The sequence below is a fragment of the Orycteropus afer genome, unplaced genomic scaffold (assembly GCF_000298275.1).
Source record: "Orycteropus afer afer isolate SDZICR_OR568_19922 unplaced genomic scaffold, OryAfe1.0 scaffold00377, whole genome shotgun sequence".
Lineage (NCBI taxonomy): Eukaryota > Metazoa > Chordata > Mammalia > Tubulidentata > Orycteropodidae > Orycteropus > Orycteropus afer.
Window position 1 is genome coordinate 744253 of NW_006921964.1, and position 25939 is coordinate 770191.

At 45.9% G+C, this 25939-nt stretch overlaps 1 protein-coding gene across 1 annotated transcript in view; it reads right to left on the minus strand.

Annotated features, from left to right (window-relative positions):
• EEFSEC (eukaryotic elongation factor, selenocysteine-tRNA specific) overlaps window positions 1-25939 on the minus strand; it is a 556144-nt gene that overhangs the window by 251962 nt on the left and 278243 nt on the right. The gene's annotated exons all lie outside the window — the stretch shown is intronic.

A 25939-nucleotide genomic window follows, 5' to 3' on the forward strand; every position in this document is an offset into this window, starting at 1 on the left:
GGGATTGTCCAAGCCATCTGTGCCATCAGGGGCGTTCAGGTCCCTGCCAGACTGCAGCTCCGTATGTCTCCTTTTTTGGTATTTTCACGGAAATTCTTCTGCTAGTTGGGATTTAGTCTACTTCTGTATCCTTCCCTTCAAGGCTCAGTGGTCCAAGATTATCTTCTGTGCCTGTGTCAACTGGTTTCCCTTTTCTTTGTTGAAGAGGATCTGTGCAGTCCTTCTGCCTAGTCCGCCATCTTGCCGGGACTCCCTAGCCTTACTTTTAAAGCAACAGCCCCAGTGAACTTAGAGGCCATAAGAAAGTCGAAGCAGGTAGGAATAAAAGTACAGTTAAGTGGTTTTCATATTCTCGCCACCTTCATCAATCTATTCTAATCAGTGCCATTCATTGTGGTGGGACCCTGGCTTCCAAGGGCTCCCCAGATTCCATTCCTGATCTTATTCCCTCTTCACCTGGTACACTCCTTTAGGTCACTTTCTCATATTCATTCTGTCCCCAAGGTAGCTGCAGGAAGTACACTGATATGAACTCTTCCTTTCAGGCCCACCTCCTCCTTAGCTAGCCAACAAGAAAGGCTACTCACTCATGCTCCAAGGTAAATGGGGATGCTTCACCATTCTACCTGTCAAATTAGCTCTCAGCATTCACTCCCCAAAGTGTCTGTCTGAATAGCAACTTAGTACTCCCACAGCAAGAGCTCAGAAACCTGTGGGTGACTACAGTTAAAAAAAAAAAAAAAAAAACACTCCTTGGGTACAGGTTCACAATTCTGAAACAGTTGTACATATATATTGGAAGTGGACAAATAAGTGACTAGATGGTAGGAGCCAAGTTTCTCACTGTTGGATAGGAAGGTTATAGATAAGCAAGGGAAGGAATGCTAGAATAAAGCATGTAGTACTGGATTAGAGTCAGAGAACTAATGTTAAGCTTAATATAGATGCAGATGTTTCTAAATTTGTTGTTGTTGTTACTGGCCGACTCGTAGCGAACCCTCCTTGGGTTTCTGAGGCAGTATCACTACGAAAGTAGGATTGCCCAACCTTCCTTCCAAGGAGTGGCTGGTGGGTTTGAACCGCCAGCCTTCTGCTTAGCAGTCAAGTGCCTTAGGCACTATGCTACCAGAGCTCCTTGTTTCTAAATAGAAATAACTATATATGTAGGGGATAGTATTAGCTCTGGTAGTGTAGTGCCTAAGGCACTTGACTGCTAACCAGAAGGCTGGCAGTTCAAACCTACCAGCCACTCCTTGGAGGAAAGGTTGGGCAATCTACTTCCATAGTGATACTGCCTTGGAAACCCAAGGAGAGGTCACTATGAGTCGGGTCCAACTCGATGGCAAATAACAACAGGAGATAGTATGCTGTTGTTGTCAAATGCCATCAAGTTGGCTCTGACTTCTGTTGACCTTATGTATAACAGTATAAAACATTACCTGGTCTTGTGCCATCTTCATGATTATTGGTATGTTTGAGTCCATTGTTTTGTCAATTGTGTCAATTCATCACATTGAGGGTTTCCCTCATTTTCAATGACCCTCTACTTTACTAACCACGTCCTTGGGTTAGTATACACACATACATTCCTTGTTCTGTCAGTGGAAAGGGCTTAGATGCAACAATATTCCAGTATTAATGAGCACACCTAGCATAAGGATCTTGGTTTCTAATGCCATTCCCCAATAAAAGGAACCAGAAGTCCTTGCACAAATTGCTGATTCTAGAGCTAAAAAAAAAAAAAAAACCACTGCCATAGAGTTGATTCTGACTCATAGTGACCCTACAAGACAGAGTAGAACTGCCCCATAAGGTTTCCAAGGCTGTAAATCTTTATGGAAGCAGGCTGCCTCATCTTTCTCCTGCGGAATGGCTGTTGGGTTCAAACCGCAGACCTTTTAGTCCAAGGCTGTACCCACAATGCCACCAGAGTTCCTTGATTCTAGAACTAGGGCAAGGTATATAGATGAACCTGGGAGTGCTCTAGAATCATGTAGCCATGTGAAAGGGACATAGAAGCCAACCTGAAAGAGCTCTCAATGGGCAAAGCTGGAACAATTTGAACAACAAAATAAATAACAACAACAACAAAAAACTCACTGCTGTGGAGTCAGATCGGACTCATAGTGACCCCTCCTTGGGTTTCCGAGGCAGTATCACTACAGAAGTAGATTGCCCAACTTTACCTCCAAGGAGTGGCTGGTGTGTTTGAACTGCCAGCCTTCTGGTTAGCAGTCAAAACACCTTAGGCGCTACTCCATAGCACTGGATTATATTTCAAAGTATAAAATGTCTATCCATGGTCCACAATGATAATAAATAAATGGCTAAATAAATAAATGAGGAAGAAGAGACAAATTTCCTGTAAGGCATAATTCCAAATAATGTATATAGATAGTCCTCCCTCAAGGAGGTGGAGCTTAACTCCCTGTCTCTTGACTATGGGCTGCTTAGTGACTTGCTCCAAGTACAGTACTGAAAGAGAGACAGTGGCTAGTCACTTTATAAAGATGACATCTGGAAATCACTACCTTAGCCAGGTAAGCAAGGTCAACACCATCAGCGATGTCACATGGTATCATTCATGTACCCCTGATAGGATGTTACAAGAAAGGCATTTCACCTCTGTGATCTTCCTCCCAAAAGCCAAGAACCCCAATGCTAATCCAATCAGAACAATATGACTGACCAGTCCTCAAAACTGTCAAGGTCATCAAAACAAGACAAATCTGAGAAGTCGTCACAGACCAAAGGAGGGTAAGGAGTCAGGAGTACTGAATGGAATGTGGGATCTTAGAAAGGAACCCCAAACAGAAAAAGTTAAGGAAATCCAAATGAAGTATAACCTCACTGCCATTGAGTCGATCAACTCATAGCAACTCCTCCTTGGGTTTCTGAGGTGGTATTTCTACAGAAGTAGATTGCTCAAGTTTCCTTCTGAGGAGTGGCTGGTGGGTTTGAACCGCCAGTCTTCTGGTAGCAGTCAAATGCCTTAGGCACTACACAACCAAAGCTCCCAAACGAAGTATAGATTTTAGTTAGTAATAACATACCAATACTGGATCACTGTGACAAATCTACGACACTAAGGTAAAGTGTATGGGGAATAGAGACATGGAAACTGGGTGTGGGGTATATGGGAATTCGCTATAGTAAACCCATATCCACTCAGCCTTATTGCCTCCCCTGAGTATCTCTCAATTCCAGACTGTTCTCTCTACCTCTGCCATATCACCCTAGACCAAACAACCACCATCTCTCACCTGGACTTCCATCTCTCATTGTGTCCTCAGTAGCCTTTATACACCTGTTCTGGGCCCCTCTGATCAGTTCTTCACTTAGCCAGGGGATCATGATCCTCTTGTCTTCACCTCCCTTCTTTCTTCCCCTGCTTAAAATCTATCAATGGCTTCCTCTTGTTCTCAGGAAAAAAGCAAATGGAAAGAGGGCTTCTCATTAGACAACCCTAGGAGTGCCCAAAAGCACAGTAAGGCCCTCTGCTCACCTCTTTCTCTCTGTGGGACTCCTGTAACTGGGGAAGGAGCCCTAGGGGTATCATGCCAAGGTGCTCTCCCACTGGACAGGCCACCAAGGGCCTTACAGGTCTGCCTGCATGGAGCCATTCAGTGGAGGAGCAAACAGACCATATGCTCCAACAGCTCCAATCCTACAATATCATGTGGTTCAACAAAAGTGGCTGAGTCCTCAAGAAAAGATGAAATTACATGCAGTATTCTAGGAAGAACTGTTTAGTTTGAAGAAACGGGAATAAAAAATTCATTTTAGAAAGATTCCTAAAATCAGATAAAAAATAATTACTTTTGTGCTTTAAAGTCTGCTGCATGACTATATGCTATTTATTGAAAAGTAAAGAAGCCCAGGTTGTGTAGAGAAAAGGGGCATAGAATACACAACAGCAGACAAGATGTGATTCCATGGATGCAAAATTGACCAGTATGTTTGTATATTCACAGAGCATTATCTGAAGGGATGCTGACAAAAATGTTAGCTGGACTTCTTGCTAGGGGATGATTTGAGGTTATTTTATATCTTTGTCAATATTGTTGAATTTTTTATGATAACCATTTGTTATTACAATATGAGTCTCCTCCTCCATTTGGGGCAAGGGCAGGTGAAACTTTCCCCCAAGTAGTCCATGTGGATGCCTTCATTGGTCCAAGACTGGAAATGAAAAGAGGGCTCTTACCGGCTAGTGTGGCCAGTAGCTTTACACAGGTGTGACTATCCAGGAGAGGACTCAGTGCATCAAGGTACTTAGCCACTCACATGAGTCAACAGGGCACTGCCTCTGATAGCCACATGTGAGTCTTGGGGTGCAGTGTAGAATATGCCCTCTGCATCCACAAGGCTGAACGGTAGCACTTCGGTCCCATTATTGGGAAGAGGGAGCTGAAAAGGCCGGCTGCAGAAGAAAGCCTGCCAGAGGTGCATCTACATGGAGCAGAGGTCAAGGTGGATGGAAATGCGGCCTGACAGCGCCAGTCCAAGATCCATGGTGCTTGAAGTAGAAGCACCCTGACTTCTTAGGTAGTGAGCATGGAAATTCTGTTTACTTCCACTTCTCTGCATTGGTTTCGATCGTTAGCAACCACACACAAACTGGCCTCTGGACACAGTGCCCACTTCTGAATGAGACCCAGGCCCTGCCCCCTCAGCCTAAGCTTCCTACTGGGCTGGTCTGGGAATGAAAAGAGGGCAGCCTTCGCCACCTAGTCTCTATGCCTGCCTCCAGGCTACTATGAGGATGTAGCATGGTGTTGTGGGGCAGGGGCAAGGGAAGAACTCCCAGAGTTAGCTTCAGAAACGGCTCTCTTGAACATCCCAGCACTTTCACACAGCAAGTCCTGATGGCGGGAGGGACACATTTTCTGAGGAAATTCACCATAGCTTTACTGGAAGAGAGTACCAGCTATGTCCAAAACAAAGTGTCACTCACGTAAGTGGGGAGTCACAGCCAGATGAAGCTCCACAGACCATCCCCCAGCTCTCTGGTGACTTACAGGCAGCTCTGTGTGCTCCCAAAAGGCTCCTGCCCACACACCAGGCCTGTGAGATGGGGCTGGCCAGGCTACAGAGAAGGAACCACGCCCAGAGCAGGCACAGTCCCGCATAGCCAGCAGCAGAGTCAAGTGTCGAGCTCAAGTCAGCCTCATCCCAACTCACCAGAGTGCCTTCTCTGAAAGATGACAGTCCTCAGTTTCTTCCCACCTGGAATTCTGCTGCCAGTACTCAGAGAACGAAAATTCTCTGACTACAAGTCTCCACTGAAACAGGTGGCTTCCCCAGACTCCATGCATGAGCCGTGTGCCCCTCGGGCCCCAGGACACTTCCCTCTACAAATCCCGCATGTGCATGTGTCCGCACACTCTGGCCAGCAGCTCCAATGCATGTCAACATGTGGGTCTGCTTTCAATTGTGCTGGAACAATTCTACCTGATAAACAAAAACAGATCCAAAATAACCCTTGGCAAGCAGCATATTTTTTAAAGAAAGAGAAGGTCCGAATGAACTGGCAAGAGTAATGCTTAAGCAAACAAACTTGGTCAAGCCAAATATCCATTGTGCACATCAAAAGCCCTGAAAGGACTCCCTGTGAACCGAGGCCGGCAGTGGGGAAGGAAGCTGCAGTGATGCACTCCTGGCCTGGAATGGGACAGCCACCACTTCCCACCACTGGGCACTGGATTTCCTGGTGGTCACAGAGACCTCAAGCTGAGCCAGGAGGCCAGGATTCTGCTCATAGCAGGAAGCAGCCCCTACCACCTGGGCTTACTGGGCAGGGACAGTGGGGGCAACAAGCAGCACAGGGCCTAGTGGGAGAAACTGGTTATCCCAGCTGATAAAACACCAAGTCCTCCTGACAGGGCAAGGCAGCCCTGTCCTGTCGAATCCACCTAGCCCCAAAGGTCAGGACAGAATCCTACCACATTGTCACCACTACCTCTACGGAACACAGAAGCTCAACACTCCATCCTGGACTGCAGAAGAAACGAGGGACAGAAGGCAAACTTCTCTGAGCATGACTCACACAGCCAGCCAGGAGAGCACAAAGAACAGGCCAGAATAGAGCTCAGAGGAGGCATCCATGCAAAGGGGCTAGTAGGCCAAGGACCTACCTCAAAGGGCAGGAACAAGAAGTCCACCGAAGCTTTCTAAAAAGAAGGCAGCCTGCATGCAGAACAGTGCCAGCCAGGCCTTGGAGGCTCCCCAGGTGAGACAGCTCTCCAGGACTAGGTTTGGGCAATAGGGAGAGAGAAGCAGGGAAGGGTAGAATAAAAGGTACTCTTCTTCTGGTTCTTTATATTTTTTCTTTCATAAAAGACAGACAAAAAACAGATGAATATATGGTCATAAAAGATTTGAATACCAATTATACAGACTAGAACATGAGAGCTCCCTTTCAGCCCTAAATTCCACTTTTCTTCATTCCTAATATACAACCACTTTCAGTCTGTTGTACATCCTTCTAGATCTTGTTTGATGCATTTGTATATAAACATATTTTTATGGATTGAACTATGTCCCCCCAAAATATGTGCTGTAAATCCTATTCTCTATGCTTATGGCTATAATCCCACTTGGGAATGGGTTGTTTTAAATTACGTTAATGAGACAGGATTAGTATAGGGAGTATATCTTGAGTCAATCTCTTTTAAGATATAAAAGAGATTAAAAGCTAGCAATCAGACTTTAGGGAAGAGATGCCAAGCTACATGAAGATCACCTAGGAGCAAAAGCTCTAAGAGACAAGGACCTTCCTTCAGAGCCTACAGAGAGAGAAAGCTTTCCCCTAGAGCTGGCTCCCTGAATTCAGACTTCTAGATTCCTAAGCTGTGAGAAAATAAATTTCCATTGTTAAAGTCACCCACTTGTGGTATTTCTGTTATAGTAGCACTAGATAACTAAAACACATATGCACACAGCTATGGGGTAAGGGATTTAACTCTACCCAAAGAATTTGCTCTGTCTTTGGTTCCTGAGAAATAACCTCAGAAAATTTGGTATTTCCCTAGTGATTGGAATGTCTTGGATGAGTCCTTCAGATCACACCTCCCTAAACCATTATGCTAATAAATTGACTCAGGTGGGTGGGCCAGGCCAGAAAGACTTACTTCATTATATCAGCTTACCTCAGGGAAAGGGGACATGACTCAGTCAAGCAAGCCTATGTAATGAGGTTCTGGGCACAGAGGCTCCAGGGACTTCCTGATTGGTGAAAGACATTAATGGATGAGAAAGAGTTGTTGTTGTTGTTATATGCTGTCGAGTCGGCCCCGACTCATAGCGACCCCTCCTTGGGTTTCCGAAGCAGAATCACTACGGAAGTAGGATTGCCCAACCTTCCTTCCGAGGAGTGGCTGGTGGGTTTGAACCGCCAGCCTTCTGGTTAGCAGTCAAGTGCCTTAGGTACTGTGCTACCAGAGCTCCTATGAGAAAGAGTAGTATGTCCCTTTTTGAGACATGGAAGCTATGCATTGGGAACCCTCCCAGACTTCGCCCTATGTGCCGTTGAGTCGGACCTGACTCATAGCGACCCCTCCTTGGGTTTCCAAGGCACTATCACTACAGAAGTAGACTGCTCCATCTTCCTTTTGAAGAGTGGCTGGTGGGTTTGAATCGCCAGCCTTGTGGTTAGCAGTCAAGTGCCTTAGGCACTACACTACCAGAGCTATAGGTCTCTTCATTTGTATCCTTTTTGTTATAATAAAACTGTAATTTATATAGTGCTTTTCTGAATTCTAGGAGTCATTCTAGTGAATTATTGAACTGAAAGGAATAGTGGAAGCCAGAAGGCTAGCAACCTCGAAGCATATGGCTGGCATACTGAGCAGATGGAGGGAACCCCAAAGTTTGTAGCCAGTAAGTCACAAGTGAGGGTGTCATGAGGATGCCCAAGCTTGTGGCTGGTGTCTGAGGTCTTGGATTTGCAGTGGTACCACTAGGGCTGTTGTCATCTAATGTGGTAACTCATGGTGTTATCCCCACCACAGACCTCCTCTCATACCAGACCATATAGAATCCTTAGTAACGTTTATTATTAATTTTAATCATAGAATCATATGTAATAAATATGCTTATAAATTTCTTTGAGCCTGACACAAGCCATGATATTTCCAATTGCCTCGTATGCATGTGAGAGCTGGACAATGAATAAGGAAGACCGAAGAAGAGTTGATGCTTTTGAGTTGTGGTGCTGGCGAAGAATGCTGAAAGCACCATGGACTGCTAAAAGAACTAACAGATCTGTCCTGGAGGAAGTGCAGCCAGAATGCTCCTTGGAAGCAAGAATGGCCAGACTTCGTCTCACCTATTTTGGTCATGTTATAAGAAGGGACCATTCCCTGGAGAAGGATGTCATGCTTAGTAGGATGGAGGGTCGACGAAAGAGGGGGAGGCCTTCAACGAGATGGATTGACACAGTGGCTGCAATGATGGGCTCAAGTATAGCAGGGATTGTGGGGCTGACGCGGGATCGGGCAGTGTTTTGTTCTGCTGTGCATGGGGTCGCTATGAGTCGGAAATGACTCGACGGCACTTAACAACAACAACAACAACATAAATTTCTTAAATGTAATATTTCTTAGATTACATGAACACTAACAAAAGTGTTTTGTAAAATCTTTCTCATTGAATTATAACATTATTAGTAAAGGAGTGGAAGTCTTTTTTCATTTTTCTCCTTCTTTTCCTTTAATTACTACTTCATTCTCAAAAAGTTATTGATACAGGTTCACAAATACTATCATAATATTGTAGCTGAAACACCAGAAAACCAGCAAAGAAAACGAAGTGCACATTCATAGTACATGCAGACGAAACCCCGTGATCTGAAGCATCATTGTAATTGGGTAATAATGACAGCTCTGACCTTACAGCATTAGAAGGTTCAAAAAGTAAATCAGCATAGAATTTTAGCCTTGTAGGTATAGTAATACATGTAAGCTGGGATTATGAAAAATGTTTTTGTTGTAACTAACTACAGGGGTATTTTTTAGAAAAAATAATACATTCCTGCTGAAACATGGCACAAAAATTTTACAGACAGTCAATCTGGTGTCACCCCCTCTAACAGGGTTACTTGGTGTGGTCTGCACCCTCTGTGCACCCCTGGTGATGCCGCTGCAGATCTGGCAGTCTGGAGGACTGTGCTCTACAGAGAATGCAGAACAAGCTCTGAAACCGGAGAAATCTAAGTACATGTCCCAGCTCCATCTCATAATAGCCACAGGCAAGGCACATCTCCCCACTGACCCCGTGGCCAACTCCTTCGTGAGAAGATAACCCTCTACACATGTGCAGCCTGGCTAGTGGTCCATACAAGGAAGCTGTGTATCCAGGGAAGGGGTTTTTTGAAGGGGGTAAGTCCTGGCTCTAAGCCAGGGTTCTCAATGAGGGTCAATTCTGCCTGCCAATGAATGGACAAAGCAATGTCTGAAAACATTTTTGATGATCACAAATGAGGTCAGGAAGGCACTATTTGCATCTAGCAGGTAGAGGCCAAGATGGTATCAAATATCCTACAACGAAAGATAGCACCCGCAACAAAATTATTGACCCAAAATGTCAATTGTGCAGAGGCTGAGAACCCTCCTCTCGGCTCAGCCCCTGAAGGGTTAAACTGCGGCACTGCCCAGGCCACCTTCCCAAAAGGACTGCATTAAGGCAGCTCAGGGAGATGGGCTGCAGCTGCCGTATGGTTCACATTAGCAGCGCTCCGCTTGGCAAAGTTCCCTCTGGCTGGCTGCCTCCCCTCCCTACCCCAACCACTCTCCACCCCAACTCAAAAGAAAATACCAGGATCCACATATAAAACCAGCTCACTCCCCTCCTGTCTCTTACCCCGCTCTTGAATAAAACAAGCTCTTAAACTCCTGACCTTCCGCCCAGTCACCCGTTTGTTTCAAAGCAGTGATGGCGGGGAGCCCGAGGTGGAAGCAGCACTGCCCTCCTGGTTACCCGGAGGCTCTGCAGACAGGGCTGGCACCAGGCAGGCCGGAGCAGCTTCTCTCAAATCTGAGTTCAGGGTGTCTGTGATCTTACAGAATGTATACTCTCCTCACTAATACCTCCCCCAACCCCTGAACCTAAAATGCCAAAGCTGGAGCTACTCAAACCCTCACCTTTCAGAACGAAGGAGGCCTCCCAAGCCGAGATCAAGAGGAAGTTTGGGTACATTTAAACATCAGAAATATAACCTTAGACTAAATAGCTGAATCTTGCTTTTTAACTTTTTCCTAGCCAGAGGCCCCAACTGCAAAAGCTAAATACACCAACAGCTCACAAATGTGTCTTACCCTAAACTTCTCAGAGTTGAAAACTTGCCTTCTAGACCTGGCCAGCTGAATGCCCCCCAAACACCTCAGTCTTACAAGAACAAAACACAACTCATGTTCTCCACTTTCTGCCTCCACCCCCAACTCCACACCTTTCAGGGTTCCTTTCCCAGTGATGGCACCACTAGCCAGTCTGTCAACACACGCCAGAAATCTGGGGTTCATCTCTGACATGCCTCTCTCCACCCTCCTTCGCATATTTATTCCATCACCAAATCTTGTTAATTTCATCTTCTAAATGCCATGTGGCATAGTGGATAAGGCATTTGATTGTTAACCAGACAGCTGGTGGTTCAAGCCCACCAGCCACTCCTCAGAAGGAAGACTGAGCAATCTATTTCCGTAGAGATACCGCCTCAGAAACTCAAGGAGAGGTCGTTCTGAGTCGGATCCTACTCAACAGCAGTGAGTCTGGTTTTAAATGCCCTGTAAGTCCTACTCTGTTGCCACCAGCCTAGTCCAGTCTCTCTTAATCTGCCTAGACTACTGCAATAGCCTCCTGGCTGGTCCCCAAAAATGTACACTGGCCCTCTCCAATCCATTCTCCATACTATCAACCACTCTCAAACACACAATAAGATGCACACATGGCATACATACAAAACTATACCTTTAAAAACCCTTCACCAGCTTCACCAAGCTTCATAACCCTTCACCTCCATTATCAAACCAGAATAACAACTTGAACTGGCTCAGGAGGCCCTACGTGGTCTGCTCCCACCTACCTCACAGCTTTATCTGGCACCTCTCACACTACCTCTGTTCTCTGGGCTCCAGCCAAATTCCAGGTCTTTAAGCTCACTAAGCTATCTCCTTCCAAAGGGCCTTTGCACTTGCTGCTCCTTCTGCCTAGATGGTTAACTATGCCACACTTCAATCCATTTTCTCCAAGACAAGTCTTCTTCACCCGTCAGATCCAGGAAGTTGAGTCTGACCCTGCATCTAGGTCAGTTCCCATGCTCTCTACTGAGATCTCTAACCTCCTCAAATGCTCTACCTTGGCCTAATTATAAGTGTGTGTATGTGTGGGGAAAGAATGTGCTAGGCAGTGAGGCCAGGAGACAGGCAGATGAAATTATACAGACCAGTGATTCATCCTCATCTACATACCCATGTTTTATGCCTTTGCCAACACTGGTCAATAACAGCAAACCAAGGAGGTTCTATGCTATCTGACTAGTAGGATGGGGCCCACAGCTGTGTACTTACAGACAGCTCAAAAGCCAACAAAGGCTGGCTCACTCTGTGAATTACCCTTGCTCAGAATCAGCACATTTAAATAGAAAAAAAAAAAAAAAACTCCGAATGGCTGGAATTTATTTTTAAACAATAACATGTTATAATGAAGTATTTTAGCAAAACTTCAAACAAAAACGGGCGAGTGTCTTTATTTTAATAAGGCATCTCACTTGCCCTTTCCTAGTGATTATTAGACGTTGAAGCCTGTGAACAATTAAAGCAATGTTTACGCTATTTTTATTATTATTTTATTTCTTAAAAGAATTATAAATATTTGGTTTAAGTGGTGCATTGGCTTTATGCACATTCAGGAAACATACAACTTTCTTTAACAAGAAAAACACAAACAAAAAGGCACAGCAGAAACTGAGAAACTGTCAGGGTAGTCAGGGGACTTACCATGAGTCTGTGGGTAGGGTCTGCCTCTGCCAGAGGTGCCAAGTCAGAGGGGCCAGAAAGGGGTAAGGAGAGATGCTCTGGCCAGCTTCAGCTGGCCCCACTGACTGAAGCAAGGGGAAAGGAAACTCATTCTTACTGAGCATTCGTTGCATTTAAAGTCAAACCCAAACTCCTCGCCGTGGCCCTCAAGGCTCTCAATGACCTCCTCCTGTCTGCCTTTCCCCATTCCTTTCTTCACTCCTCTTCCTCAGTGGCATCCTCCTCCTGGATGGCTGCTGCCACCTCACTCAGGAGCTATTATTTCCTCTGGCTGAAATGCTCTTCCCCAGATCTTTGAATGGTTAGATCCTTCTTGTCATTTAAGATTCAACTGGGACACCACTTCTTCAAAAACAGCATTCCCATTATAAAGCAATCTCCCCATCTCATTTATTCTCAATCACTTCACCCTAAGGAAGTCTCTGGGTGATGCAAATGGTTTGTACTCAGCTGCTAACCTCAAGGTTGGTGGTTCAAATCCACCCCAATAGTGCCACGGAAGAAAGTCCTCGTGATCTGCTTTCATAATGATTACAGCCAAGAAAACCCTATGGAGCAGTTCTGCTCAAGAGCAATGGATTTGGATTTTGGTTTTTCAGCATAAAGTAAATTAGATAATTTATTTGCGTATGCTCTGGTGGCATAGTGGGTAAGGCATCTGGCTGCTAACAGAAGGCTGGCAGTTCAAATGCACCAGCTGCTCTGTGGGAGTAAGATGATGCAATCTACTTCTAAAATGATTCACAACCTTAGAAACCCAATAAGGGTCACTATGAGTCAGAATCAACTCGATGGCAGGGGGTTTTTGGTTTTATTAGAAGGTAAACTCTGCCTTATTCATCCTCTACCCCTATAGTCTGCCTAGCACCTGGCACGTAGTAGGTGCCTGCTAGAGGGGCAAGGAAGCATCATCTTTTGACCTCCTCTAACTACACAAGAGGAAGACAGAATCACCATCAGCAATCCAAGACCTGTTCCCACAAGACCAGACATGCTGCCTCCCTCCAACCCTCTTACCAACCTTGACACCAACCATCCCTCCTGTGGCACCCACCATCTCTTTGCTGGGTTCAATAATTTGCAGCAGTGGCCACACAGAACTCACAGATTATGGAGTTTATTAGAGAAGCAACAGACTACAATTCAAGTTCAGGAATGCACTCAGGATGCAGTTCTTTTATTAGAACAGTCTCCCCTCTGCCATGCCCTTAGACATGCCTCTCTGGCCCTTGGCCTCTTGGTTGGCCTGGCCTCTGTCTCTGTGGGCCAGATAAGCCTGGCGCTCTGTCCCATGCCTCTTGGTTTCACTACCACCGTATCTCAGCAGGGTGCCTCTCTCACCTGGCAGTGCAATTTCCCTCTCCATCTAAACCAAAACCAAACCAAACTCACTGCCGTGGAGTCAGATCCAACTCATAGCGATCCCTCCTTGGGTTTCCCAGGCAGTATCACTATGGAAGTAGATTGCCCAACCTTCCTTCTGAGGAATGGCTGGTGGGTTTGAACCACCAGCCTTCTGGTTAGCAGTCAAATACCTTATGCACAATGCCACCAGAGCTCCCACTCTCGTTTTAAGCCTGGCAGAGTGGCAAAACTAACCAATCCCAACATCAGAGTTCCACACACCTAAGAGAGAGAGAACTTTCCAGAAGATTAGTTCTGCTGCTCCAACAGAAATACCTCAGGTGGATGACTTTAACAATCAGGAGTTTTAAAGCAGCTACTCAGTTGCTCACAGCAAATTCTACCATGGAGTTAATTGCCATTCTCATTATAGCGAATAACTACTACCAGTTGCCCAACCAAGTTGACACATATTTGCATGGTCCCACCCAGTAATCCAGGGGGAGTTACAAAGGCTATGGCTAGAAAAGCCATTCCATGCTAGGTAATCTACATAACATTGTCAACTCCTTTCACTCCCCAAAATCACCTTCTTAAGTACTGTTATTAATCTCATTTGGTAGATGGAAACAGGCTCAGAGATGTTGAGTTCAAAGTCACACAGCAAATGGCTAACCAGGAACTTGAACAAGGGCTCTCCAACTTCAGAAACAAGCTCTTCCCAGAGTTCTCCCAAATTGTCTGATAACAAAAACCTCCTTGGTTCTTATTGTAATGATGGTTACAAACATTAACTCCCTGGCTCTGGCTGCCTGGACTTCAGATATCTTAGGGAGGACCAGGAATATTTTTAACAAGCATTCCAGGTGATTCTAAATGGCCTGTCTCTACTCCAGAAACAATGGATTAGACTACACTAAACCTAGAATTTCACTTTCAAAGGGAGGAGGGGCAAGAGCAGAGGTTGCATGTGGTAATTTTTTCTAAACTTGGGTGAGCTACAGGGGAGCAAAGCCCAGAGACCAAGTCGAGGATCAAGAAGGGATTTTGGGGGAAAGCTGGAACAGGGGCCAGAGCCAGGAAGGCAAGGTGGCTGGGCCCACAAACTGGACAGGCAAAGGAGCATGAATGAGGGAGACAGTGGAACTTGTGAGCCTCCCAACTCCACATAGCTCCTGGAAGGGCTCTCATGCTTAATTCCTAGATGCAGGAGCACCTTCCCAACAGGATAAAATATGCTCTCAGGCTACATGCTGCTACACCTGTAGATCTCTCCTAGACATTGGCTCTCAGAACATTGTCCTGTCACCTGAAGCTAAGATTCTCCTGGCCTCAACCACTTCTGGGTTAGATCCTGGGTCAGACCTCCAGCCAGGACTCCCTAATACACCCCCACTGGCACCGCCAACCCCAACTCACTCAAAATATCTCATGCACACTTTTTAAGAAGATCACCAAACCCACAATAAACACCAATTTTTCCCTTAGACAAACCAAGCATTTCTTCAACTCTGGGCTATGCCTCCTTCTTAGAATACCCTACCAAACATCCATCATCATCTGAGAATCAGGTTACCTAACCCTTGTTTGGAAAGCTCTTAGTGTCCCCACACCCCTCTGGGTGCCAGTCTCATCAGCACCTTCACCACACAGAGATGAGATGTCTGTCTGTCTACTCACCTAGGTAGCTCACCCCATTGTAGCCCTCAGAAAGCCCTGGGCTCCTATTTCTTCCACTGACCTAACATAAGCTGCATCAAGAGGATTCTGGGAGGGCTGTGGGCAGGGCTGGCTGCATGGGTATGCTCAGAAGGGGTTCACCCAGCCACACTTTCTATTCATACCAGAATTTACTTTGAACATAGAAAGAAGGCAATGGCCTTCTAAGAAACACAGCCAAGGCACTCCATCATATTCCTTTTTACTCATGTTATTTCCCTGTGTAGGGAAACCACTTACACTGAAAATGTTGACAGAGGAAGAAAGGGAATGATGGGGAAACCTGTGGCTCCTTTCCTTTCAGTCCTTCCTGACTGCAGTGTAGTAAATTACTTAGTGTGGCTTTTCTACCCATAAGTCTTTGTAAACTCCAAGGTGGGATTTGCTATGAGCAACTGAGGAGCTCCTGATTGCTGAAGCTATCCACCTGGGTTATTTCTGTTAGGCGTGGCACAATACAATGTTCTGGGAGGTGTCCACTCTCTCTCAGGTGCTTAGAGTTCTGATGCTATGACTGGCTGGTTTGACCACCCTGCCGGGCTCAAAAGGAGGCTTCCTAGGGGCAGAACTCTCTCTCTGACTGCTGGTGGAGGAAAACGTGCTGCTGAAAGAGACACGGGCTCCTGAGACACGTGTTGCTGGGAAAGAGACACAAGAGACATGCATTGCTGAGTGAGACACCGAGGGACCAGCACTACTGGGAAAGAGACTGTGAGAGACTCTTGGCTGAGGGACGGTGGGCTGGGAGAGAGACTGAGCATTTTTCCTGAACCTGAATTGTAGCCTGTGGTGCTTCCCTAATAAACCCCATAATCTGTGAGCTCTGTGTGGCCACTGCAGCGAATTATCGAACCCAGGAGGGAGGTGGTGGGTGCTTTGGGAGGAACGGTTGGTGAAAGGGCTGGAGGGAGGCAGCATGTCTGGCCTTGTAGGAATAGGCCTTGGGTTACTGCTGGTAATCCTGTCTTCCTCTTGTGGGATTAGAGGAGGTCAGAACATGTGGCCTCCTTGCCGTTTTTGCACTGACTCACAAGTAAGCTGGAGGTAGAGAGTGTTGATAGTGTGCCCTCACAGCAAGACATGAAATAAGAACAGTTGAGTTAGTTTTGTACAGCATTTCCACTATTCTGGCAAGAAGAAAATACATATGCATGTAGCGATCTATACAAGTTGTATAATTTTGGTGATACCATGTGTGAGTAACGGTCTTACATCTGCATTTAAAACTGGCATTATACAATATGAACCATTGTTCTGATATGAGGATATCAGACCAATAATTTAAATTTTTAATTAACTTTTCTTAGGGAGTTCTGGTGGCATAATGCCTAAGGCATTTGACTGCTAACCAGAAGGCTGGTGGTTCAAACCCACCAGCTACTCCTCAGAGGGAAGACTGGGCAATATACTTCCATAGAGATACTGCCTCGGAAACCCAAGGAGGGGTCACTACGAATCCAATCGACTTGACAGCAGTGAGGTTTTTTTTTGTTTTGTTTTTTGTTTTTTAACTTGAGAGTACATTAAATAGCAGATTTTTTTAAAAAATGACAAATCAAGGTAAGAAAGTAAAAAGCTTTACATTTTAGTACATGTAACAAGACTCTGAACAAGAGATTCCTGAATTTTCATTTTGCACTGGGTCCCAAAATTACATAGCCAGCCCTGACTACAGGTGCTGGTTTGCAAGGGCAGAAACCAGGCCTTTCAGCCAAGCATCCATCACTAAGTCTAGCAAGAGTGAACTGCTCAGGAAGGAGTAGGCTGCTCAGCGAGAGTTTTGTTGGACAGATGGACAAACTGATAGGTGGATGGGTGGGTAGGTAGATAAGTAGGCGGATAGATGGTCTCCTAGTAGTCACTCTGACTCCATGCTGATAGCTCCTTCCCTGGACCTCAGACAGGTCCAAAGACCAAATATTCCTTTATGAGACAAATAGCACCCACACTCATTTTGGGCAGAGCCTAGCACCAGTCAATTTTCCACTAACAAACCACTTTCTGCATCAAGGCTACTTCCAACTGGTGCTCTGACCCTGGCTAGGTTCCTGCTTCCTGACAGTGGAACCACCCCTTCAGGGCCCTAGATGTCTGCACCCCATTGTCCTAGGCCCTTCTAGGCCTCTGGCTCACTACCAAAGCTAGTTTTCAAGGCCCCTACATTGACATGCACCTAACATTCAAAGGGACCATAGCCTATAGCTAAGCAGAGGAAAATGGCAGCACCCATAGAGGCTTCAGACACAAAGTTTGAGCAAGGCCACACTCATTTCACCCTCACTGCTTCAGAATCTGTAATAGTCCCACTGAGCTGAGTCAGAGTTTACCCCACTGAGGGGTAAACAGGAGCATGAAGGCCTCCCCCAGGAGGACCTATCTGCATGTGAAGACTTACTTATGAATGTGACCTGGCAGTAGGGAAGGTATTGATTGTGGAACCAAGTAATATGAAGTCTTTGACAAATTTAATCTTTTCTCCATCTATCATGATGCTGCTTATTGGTCCAGTTGTGAGGATTTTTGTTTTCTTTATATTGAGGTGTAATCCATACTGCAGACTGTAGTCTTCAATTTTTATCAGTAAGGGTTTTAGTCATCCTCACTCAGCAAAGCTGTGTTATCAGCATATCACAGGTTGTTGATGATTTTTCCTCCAATCCTGATGCCACATTCTTCTTCACATAGTCCAGATTCTCAGATTATTTGCTCAGCATACAGACTGAATAAGTATGGTGAAAGGATACAACCCCAATGCACTCCCTTCCCGATTTTAAACCATGCAGTGTCCCCTTGTTCTGTTTGAACAACAACCTCCTGGTCTATGGAGGGCAGTGACTTGTCCAAGGATACTCAGCTGAGTCCTCATGCCTGAGCCCCCAGACTAAACCCTTGTCTGCCTTATCCTCCTAAGGATATCGACAGTGCCCAGTCCATGCCATACCACTCCATAAATATCATTTGTTCTATACATGAGAAGAATTTTTCATACAACGTGCAGTGTAATGGCAGGGTACTATAGGACCTGTGAATCTCACAAGGGTATTTCGGGTAGGGCACACACTGACTCAGGCATTCCCAATAGGCAACTTTCACCACGTGATGCCCAGAGGCCTCCAGCACTCCCATCTGTCCACTTTTGCCACCTCCATGTCTGTTCACCACTCAGCAACTCCCTGGTTGTCACCTGGCCACCTTGTTCCACCTTGAAGTGTGCTGGAAAGGCTGTCAAAGGACTAAGGCTTCATGTGGAGACAAAAGAGGGGGTGGTAACAATAGCTAAAGGTCACTGAGTACTTAGTATAATGTAGGCTCTTATATGAGTGAAAGCCCCACACTATCTCTCAGAGGAAGGAAGTTATCATTATTCCCATTTTATAAATGAGGAAACAGGGCAAATCTGGGGATTCAAATCCAGGCAAACCAGCTCCTGATGCTCTGTTCTTCACCTCCACATGATAGTACCCTCCACTGGGAAGGACAGGGTATATATGAGCAGTGGTGCTGTCTGCAGTCAGACACAGGGGTGGGGAGGGGCAAGGCTGGCATCCTAAGACAACCATCCTAACTAAAGAAGTTGTTGTTGTTGTTGTTATTTGCCATCGAGTCGGCCCCGACTCATAGTGACCCCTCCTTGGGTTTCCGAGGCAGTATCACTACGGAAGTAGGAATGCCCAACCTTCCTTCCAAGGAGTGGCTGGTGGGTTTGAACCGCCAGCCTTCTGGTTAGCAGTCAAGTGCCTTAGGCACTATGCTACCAGAGCTCCTACAACTAAAGAAGTAGGTCCAGGGAAAAGCCTTGAAAACTCACACAACACACACCCTGGAAAGGTTTGGGAAGGCTGTAGCTCAGCGAAGGCCCAAGTGGAACTCTAGACAGCCGCTCAGTCCTGGGTACCAGCTCAGAACTCACATCAAGAAGGCCCAGCAACTTGATGAAGGGTGCCCACCTCAGCAGTGGGGCAGGACTACACCAAGGTGGGCTGCACAGCTGCCCCACTGTCACCTTTCCATAAGAAAATGCCACTTGGACTGCAGCAGACATTTCCTCAATGCTGTGTCCTCAGCTGGGTGAGCCAAATGGCCTTTGCACAGGTGGAAGATTTTGTGAATCACGGATAGCTCTCAGAAGTGGAAACAACTGCTGTGATAGGTCCAGTCCTCAGGAGGATAAGGCAGAACAAGGTTGTGCCTATAAATCAGTTCTAGCAGCTTCAACACCTAAGGGTCTTTGGACCATTTTATGTAAGAGGGGTGTGCGCCCAAGAGCTCATGGCTACCCATACCCACCCAGACAGTTGGGCCACATGCTTGGATCCTGGATGCCAGAGCTGAATCCAGGGCTCTTCACTGACTAGCTTGGACAAGATTTAAAAACTCCTCATGTCTCTGTCTTTGTTGCTGTTGTTGTTATGTACCATCAAATTGGACCCGACTCATAGCGACCCCTCTTTGGGTTTCCGAGGCAGTCTCTGTCTTATCACCTGTCAAACAAGGGATGGAACAGCCCTGCCTCAGAGAGTCATTGCAAACCTTGAACAAATGCACATACAGGTCTGAAAATAGGGCCCAACACACAGTAGGCTTTGAGGAAACACTCAACAACCATCCTACACTACCAACCACTCTGCCACCTTCCCCAGGCTTGCCTCTGCCCTGCCACACTTCAGAACCTGTGGACGCTAAGAGGCATTACATGATGAACTGAGAGTCTTAGAGCCAGCTAGGCCTGATCTCAGGCAGCGTTCTCTATTTCTCACCAACATCTGAGCAGTCAGGTCCCTGGATTCCAGCCCCAGCCCTGTGGGTGGACATGTCAGCAGGAAGCAAAGGGAGGCTCATACACAAAGAATGAGGAGGGATAGGTCTTCTGGAGTATAAGCTGGCACTGGTACATCTTGCACCAGCCAATTCTCTGGGGACTAAGGTCAAAGGCATAAAATTCATTTGGATTGAGGAGTGAGAAAGAGCTTGAGGAATTACATGTGAAAAAGGTCTATAGAGAGGCAGCATCCCACAACTCATGAGATCTTTGGGATGCTAAACAGACCTCTGCTAACAGCACTTACAGCAAGAAACCTTCTGAGTTCCTGCGTTCTCTTCAATCAATCTCTGTCCTCACCTGTGATGTCCTTACTGGGTTGGATCTTGTTGGGGAGACAATAGGATATTACAACTTGGCTGCAGATATGACTCACATGCCCAAGCCAATGACAGTCAGGATGGAGGCAAAGCCCTCACAGAATCTGGGTCTCCAGGATGTGTAAGCAAGGAAGGCTGAGGCCCCATCCCCAAGTACTATGCTCTGAGAAAGACAAGATTCAGAGTTATATGATAACAGCAATGATAAACACACAATTTCTTCTTGCCAGCCTTAATGAAAACATATTACAACGGTATTGTTAAATCTGTACAACTAACCCATGAAGCTGTGTGAGATAAATGATTAGCCCCCACAGTCAGTGATGAGAGAGCCTCAGGGATAGCCCCATGTCTGAGCCAGCCTGTAGAGGGGGACACACGAGAGCACTAGGCAAATGAATGCCTCACAGTTTCACCTGCTCAACGTCCACTCTGCATATTCTTGTAATAAGACTCTAATGTGCTTAGGGAACCAACCACTCCAGCTCCCACCTTACGCCCAGCTCTAGGATAGACAAAGAATCCAGGCCTGCCCAAAGAGAGCACTGCTCTCACCCTAGCCATAGGAATGAACTCCTGGTCCAGCCTGGTCAAGGAGATGTGCTCATAACTACAGGGGACAAGAAGCATTTCCACTCCTGTCATTTAGGACGCTTTGGGCCACAAGTGATAGATAACCCTGACTGCAGAAGGAAGGACATTAAGTCTCGCACAAAGTCTGTGAACAAAGCCCGCACAGACCCCCGCATAACCAGGGAAGCAGCAGAGAAGACTTGGCATCCTGTGTCAGAGTGCAGGCTCACTTCCTGGGGATGTTCCTCTTGCCTCAGACTCTTCTTGTTCTCATCACACCTGCTGAGGTTTACCCAACTCAAGTCTAGGCCTCATATCCTTCCTCCCGTCATTGTCCTGAGGAAGGAGAAAGGTTGTCTCTCTTCTTGTGTGAATGTCTTAGATGCAGGAAACCTTTCCCCAAGCCCCAAGAGACATCCCCTCACATCCATCCAATTGCCTCAAACTGAGTGCTATGTGCCTGGTGAGATTCTCACTGATCTGGTTACTCCCCTGGAACACAGTGGTATGGGGAGTTACTCATACGAGCAGTGCACGCCTAGGTTCACAGGGGGATAGGCAGGGGTGTCTGCCTGTGACTAAAGCCCACAGAGACCCCAGCATAGCCAGGGATGCAGAGAGTCACTAGGTTCTGACTATACAAATTTTTAGTGACCTGAGCCAAAAAATGTCCTATCACTCTTAAGCCAATTTGAGTTGGGGTTCTGTCACTTGCAACCAGAGTCCTGCTGGATATACTGACAATGATGAATGATCTTGTGTCACTCTGGGATAAGACATTGAGGCAGGAGAGGTGATCAAAGAAGAGATGATGATCGGCCTTCCATGTTATGCACAGCCCCTTAGATCTGACACTATCAGTGAGAAGGATCAGTGAAAGAATGTGAGCAGGAAAATGACACAAACACAACTCAGTCTTACCATGGCCTCCATCAGACATGTTGCACTAGAGGTAGGAGGCAGAATGAGCAGGAGCAATCTGGAATCCAGGTGGGAGCCAATGAGGGTGAGCCAGAGGAGTGGCTGTGGGCTTGAGGCAGTGTGCCCTTTCTCAACAAGACTACCAAGTGAGGGCTGATCTCCTCAAGGTGACTCCCTCCAACTTTTCCAAAATAGCCCTGGATTTCCTTGCTTCCCCTTCTCTCCCTCCTCTTCCTTCTCAGTTTTTCCCCATTTACTCCCAAGCAGGGGAGTAGCTGAGCTCTGTGCATCTAGCACACGACACATAGAGCAGACACCGTGGCTTTAACTGGCAGAAAACAAACTACCAAGAAAACTTCAAATTCAAAGAAGAAAACCAAAATTAATGGAAACAATCAGTCCTCGCAACTGGTACACCATCCGATTTGCAACCTATACAACTATTAGACCAGAAGTAATAGATGGTGCCTGGCTACCACTGTCATCCACTTGGAAGGGATTGAGGAGATCCTGCATAGAGAGGGAGAACAATGTGGAACAAAACTCAAAATCATTTGGAGGGAAAAAAAAAAAAAAAGATGGTTGGGACCAGGTTTGCTGGTCCAATAGAACCTGGTGAGACCACTGAGACTATGGCCCCTAGCTGCCCTTCAGGTCTGGAACTGAACCCACAACTGTGGTTTCCAGCCAAACAAAGTATAGGCATGTGAGTTAAACATTTACCTCAAGTAGACACATGCCCTGGAGAGAACAATCATGGGAGAAGGAAGGGCTGCTTATGCACAGGGAGACAGCTCAGGGGGCAGGAGAGTATGGAGGGATGGACACTGGGAAGTGGTAACTATGGGGAGGAAGTGGGAGGGGAGCTGTTGCATTGTGGTAAACTGTGGTCAATGACATGAGACAAAGTATATGTGAACTGCTGTATGGAAAGTGAATTTGCTCTGTAAATCTTCACCCAAATCACAATAAAAAAATTAAAAAAAAAAAGAAAGAAAACTTCAAATTCACAAAAGCCTTCCTTCCTTTATATATTGACATGTAAAAATTGCCTATCTTCTGAAGCAGGAAATAGTTAAGGATAAAGATCACTCCTTGTGTTTTCTAGATGAAAAATACAGAGGCAGAGGGAGCTGGGTCTCAAGAACTCATTTCAACAGGTGGCTCGGGAAGCCTGCTCTGTCTCCCTGGGCACTTGATTCACAAGCATTTACCTGAAAATGAGCTAGCTTTTGAGACAGGGCACATCTCCACAGCTGCTCACAGATGAAGTCATCAAGATGCAGGCCTCTGAAAGGAGGCAAGCACAGCCAGAGCAGGAAGCAGCCAACTGTCCAGCTCAAGTTTCCCGTGTCTGCCTGCAGCAGGGCCAGCTCCTCCAAACACAGCCCTCTAAGGTCACTACCTACCACTTTTAAATCAAAATCTTATTAAAAAATAAGTCATATATTTGCTTTATTGACCTTTTCCCACTATTTTATTCATCAAATATTTTCTAGGAGCCTACTAGGGCTGAGCCCTAGGGTAAGTGTTGAGAGGGAGAACATACTTACTGTCTCTGCCCTCCAGGGCTGAGCATAGTAGGAGGCACAGGCATGAGGACACATACAGGACAAGATTGTGGCATCAATACAAACCAGGAGCACCCGCCAAGTTACAGGTACTGGGTCAGAAGCACTTTCACCACAAGTAGCTGAACCTGAGCTGGGTTTAGAAGGTGCAAAGGAATTCCCAAAAGACACATTCCAGGCAAGGAAACAGCCACACAAAAGCTCCAAGGTGAGAAATAGCATATGAGTGTTTGGCAATTTTAAGGAGTGGCAAGCCACTGGAGGTAGGGAAGGGCAGGTCAGGAAGAGTGGCATCTGCAGGCCTGCTTAGGCAAGAAAACAGATTCTTTCCATATGTTACAATCTTGTCTTTGTGAACAGCTTCCAAGAGCAAAGGTAAAAAGGGAAGAGTAACAACACCTACTGTATTAAAGATTTTCTCTTTCCTTCATTGGGTTGTTTTCTCTTTTTAATAAAAAGGAAAATAAATCTGAATATAGACTTGATTTAGAAGAATATATTATTAAATTATGAACTTTTCTCTGTAAGTTTTATCACCAAATAGGTACCAACATTTATCTAATAATTAATAATGTCTGTCATCATTTTCAGAATATTGACTTCGATTCATAAGCGCTTGCAAAGCATCTTTCTAATTAAATAACTCATTTCTGTGGTTCTAGCAAGAAGCCTTCCTTACACCAGTAAACTATCTTGCCATTTCCTACTTTTAAAGCCCATAACAGAAGTTCATAACATAAAAATAAAATTAGATGGCAATGATAACATACAGTACTACGTTGTCAGTGATGGCAAACATTGATCTATGGGTGTATAGATGAGTGGAAAAGCTGAATGATTAGGTATGTCTATGCAGGGGGAAGTGTGCTCATGACCATGTATAGGGTTGGCAGACAATGTTTCTAAAGTGTATTTGTATGTTCTGTAAAAATTTCCAGGTATATAGTAGAGCTGACAAGGGACAAGGTTGTAGTCACTTCTTGGCCACAGCCAGCTACCCAGAAGGAGTGAATAGTTGGACCTGTGGGTTCAGGACCAAGGTCACGGGGGTCCTCAAGCTCAATTGGCATAACATCCTACATTGTTCTGCATCCTACTTTGGTGAATAGTGACTGGGATCTTAAAAGCCTGCAAGCAGCCATCTTGATGCAACCATGAGTCTCTCCTCATCCAGAGCAAAGAAGAATGAAGAAAACCAAAGCAGCATGGAAACAATTAGTCCAAGGGACTGGTACACCATGTGATCCTCAGCCTATACAACTATGAGACCAGAAGAACTATATGGTACCTGGCTACCACTGTCAACCACTCGGAGGGGGATCTATATAGGAGATCCTGGATAGAGTAGGAGAACAATGTGGAACAAAACTCAAAACTATAAAAAAAGGTGAGGGGGAACCAGGTTTGCTGGTCTGATAGAGCCTGATAAAACCCCTGAGACTATGGTCCCTAGCTGTCCTTCAGGTCTTCAGTTGAACTCATTCCTATGGCTTCCAGCCAAACAAAAGACAGGCATATGAGCTGAACCTTTATATTAGGCAGATACACTCTTTGGAGAGAACAATCACGGGAGAATAGAAGGGCTGTGCATGTACAGGGAGACAGCTCGGGGAGCAGAAGTGCACGGGAGGGAACGACACAGGGAAGGGGTAATTATGGGGAGAAAGTGGAAGAGCTATTGCACTGTGGGATATTACAGTCAATGTCATGAGACCAAGACATGTGAACTGCTGTATGGAAGATGACTATGTTCTGTAAACTTTTACCCAAGACACAATAAAAATTAAAAAAAAAAAAAAAAATTAGATGGCAATGATAATGATGACATAGTATCAACTATTGAAATTTATTATATGCCCCTAGGTACCAGGAACTTTGCATGTGCTATCCCCACTTCCCATCTTCCAGAGGCCTGGACACAGCCAAGCACACAGAAGTTACTGTATCTCTTTGCTGAATTAGAAAAACACAGAGAGGTTGACAGAATCATGGCCACAAAGCTGGGGAATGGCAGACTCAGCCTCTCTGAATGCCCAGCCTGGCTCTTCCTGTATGGTCTGAGGCTTTGACAGTTTCTGATGTGATAACTCAGATCGTCAATCACCACTAAAAACATCACTAGCCAAGTGTGTAGACCGTTTGCACCACCCAGGGACTCCAAAAAGATACTCAATAAGTATAGAACGTCAACACTGAAAATGTAGAAGGCAAAAGAGAGCTCAGAGTTATTCACTTATTTCACACATACTAGTCTGCAATCCCAAGATCAGATCCCGGAGGTATGGCTGAGGACCAGAGAAGGCTGGCGCACCTCAGGAAGTCAGGAGTTTAAATCATTCTGGAGTTCAAATGGGATTTTTTGTGTGCTCCTTTACTCCCTGTTCCCTAACATTTCCTTGCTCACTAATCAGCCCCAGCTGGGGACAGAAGTGGGCAGCAGGGACAGGGGCTGGGCATGGCAGGCTCCGGCAGGCCAGCCTAGGCCAGGAAGGGAATGCGACTGTTTATTTGGAATGGTTCTACTCCGCCTCTGAGGAAGTTCAAGCGGTCAGATGTGTCCGAGTCTGTTAGTGAAATCTGACAGGGATGTCACTGTGTTTGGGGAGAAGCTGTCTAGTTGAAAAGCCCCTGGCCTACAAT